General features: G+C 41.0%; 1 non-coding gene across 1 annotated transcript; it reads left to right on the top strand.

The window, feature by feature from the left end:
- Positions 1-1,359: 1,359 nt before the first annotated feature.
- LOC130318749 (U2 spliceosomal RNA) lies at positions 1,360-1,554 on the top strand. The gene has a single exon (XR_008865214.1). It is a non-coding gene; the product is annotated as a U2 spliceosomal RNA (small nuclear RNA).
- The last annotated feature ends 924 nt before the right edge of the window (positions 1,555-2,478 follow it).

The following is a 2,478-nucleotide window of genomic DNA, read 5'->3' as shown; positions in this document are numbered from 1 at the left end:
ATTGGTTAAAGAGTGAATGTAAGTGTTTTGGTGAGAGTAGATTAAGTAGAGATGTTGGGGTGAATGTTGTGGAGGGGTCTATTAAAGTGTTGGGGATTAAGTTTAGTGACGATTTGGATGGGAAAGAGAGTTGGGAGGAGGCGAAAAAGAAGGTGGAGTTGCGTCTAAATTATTGGAGTTTGAGAAGTCTTTCCTTCATTGGGAAGATTGTAGTTATTAAAAGTGTTGTGTTACCAATTTTTCTGTATGTTGCTATGATTTTTCCTCCCCATTATATGGGTTTGAGGAGCTTGAACAGGGTTCTGTTTGTCTTTTTTTGGGGTTCTAAAGTTGAGAGGTTGAGGAGAGAAATAGTGGTGAAAAATTGGAAGAAGGGTGGTATGAGTTTTCCAAATTTGGAGGTGTACTTTGGAGTGAATATTTTAGTTTTTATTTTAGCTATTATTGGGAGTGATAGAAAGGTGTCCTGTATGACAAGATTTCTGGCTGGTAGATTTTTTGTCAGGTTGAAGTGGTGTGAGAGGGATTTGAATAGGCCTATTGCTTTTGAGGTTCCTAAATGGTATGAGTGGGTTGTGAGGTTTTTGGAGAAATTTGAGTTGATAGAAGAAGAGGTGAGTGTTTTGAAGAATAAACGTTTGTTGATGAAAATGATTGAGAGTAAAGAGGTTGTATGTAATATTAATTCTGTGAGAGGAGCGGATGTGGAAAAAGTTTGGAAGAAAGTGAGGATGGATGGTATGTCTAATAAGCAAAAGGAGATTGTATGGCAAAGTTTGCATGGGGTGTTGCCAGTGAGAGAGTTTCAGAAAGCAAGGGGTTTGGTGAGATGTGATGTGTGTCCTAGGGAGAATTGTAATGGTTTTGAAAGTGTTATTCATCTTTTTTGGAATTGTAAGTATGCTCGTGAGGTTGTGAGAAAACTTGGGCCTTTGTGCAAGGAATTAACAGGTGTGGAATTTTTGTATTATGAAATGATGATGTTTGGATTATGTGTGAGTGGTGGTCAGAATGAAAGAGTGTTGTGGTTATTGTTGTCGTGTATTAAAGAAGTCTTATGGGATGTTCGGAATGTTTATTTGTTTTTGAGAAAGGAAATAAGTGTAAATAATAGTGTGAGGATGGTGTTAGGAAAGCTTTATTTGTGTTATTTGTGGGATGCTAGGAGGGGTGGGATTGATGCGGAGGGTATTTGGAAAACGAAAAAATGGATTCATTCTGTTGATTTATCTTGATGTTTTTCATGTACTTGTAATTTTGTCTGTTTTTGATTATAAATAAAGTTCCCGATGATGAGAGGGTTGTGTGTTACAGAAAGTTTGTAATGCCAGTTTTGAAAGTATTGTTTTGAGTACTTTCATCCCTTATCTGAGGGTTTAAAAAAAAAAAAAAAAAAAAAAATCTGTTCTTATCAGTTTAATATCTGATACGTCCCCTATCTGGGGACCATATATTAAATGGATTTTTGAGAACGGGGGCCGATTTCGAAGCTTGCTTCCGTCGCCCTATGCATTGACCCGATATGGCAGTATCTTCGGGTACAGTGCACCACCCCCTTACAGGGTTAAAAAGAAAGATTCCTACTTTCATTGCTACCTGCTTGCTGGCTAGCCAGCTAGCCAGCCCTGTGGGCCTTGCTGCTGCTGCAGCCAAAAAACAAAAGGTGGTGCTGCTGCTGCTTCTGCTGCTTCTGCTTCTGCTTGTGTCTGGCCGCTGTTGGAGCGTCCAGGCACAGGACTTCTGCTGCTGCTGACTAAATGGCCTCCTTAATTGGATCATTTGAGTAGCCAGCACACCTGTGCAGGTAGGGCATGACATGATAGGCAGCTGCCTTGATAGCGGGTGGGTGCTGAATGTTCCTAATTGACAAAATAAGATTAATGCTTATGAAGAAATATAAAATCTCATCCCTTCCCCAATATCGCGCCACACCCCTACCCCTTAATTCCCTGGTTGAACTTGATGGACATATGTCTTTTTTCGACCGTACTAACTATGTAACTATGTAACATAACATGGGGGGGGGGGGGGGGGTCTCCTGGCTGTTCACACAGGTGTGTCATTGCTGTACATTGACCATGCATTGCTTCTGTGGTATTGCAAAGGCAAAGACAAATGCTTCCAGCCATCCATTGCACTAATGGATTGGTCATCAGCTGGCTGTCTATGTCCCGCATCAATATAGACCAAAGTACAGAGGGTTAGGCTATGCTATTGTGCACCTACCTGATGCATCAGAAGGTGCGAGGCCCTTGCTAAATTCTGTGCACAGACTTTGAGATCTATACTTTAGACTGTATCTAAACCTGCTCCAACATGGACTGACATTCTGGCCTACTTTCAGCCGATGCGACTTGTCTGTCGCTGAACAGTCGCTTTTTATGTATTCAGCACCTATGTATAATGTTGTAAAAATGCTCTAGAAGCTAAAGTCGCAGAAATGTCACACATATTTGGCCTGCAACTTTCTGTGCGACA

Source organism: Hyla sarda, unplaced genomic scaffold (assembly GCF_029499605.1).
Source record: "Hyla sarda isolate aHylSar1 unplaced genomic scaffold, aHylSar1.hap1 scaffold_2071, whole genome shotgun sequence".
Lineage (NCBI taxonomy): Eukaryota > Metazoa > Chordata > Amphibia > Anura > Hylidae > Hyla > Hyla sarda.
Note: the sequence above shows the minus strand (reverse complement) of the source record. Positions and strands in the feature narration are given on the sequence as shown.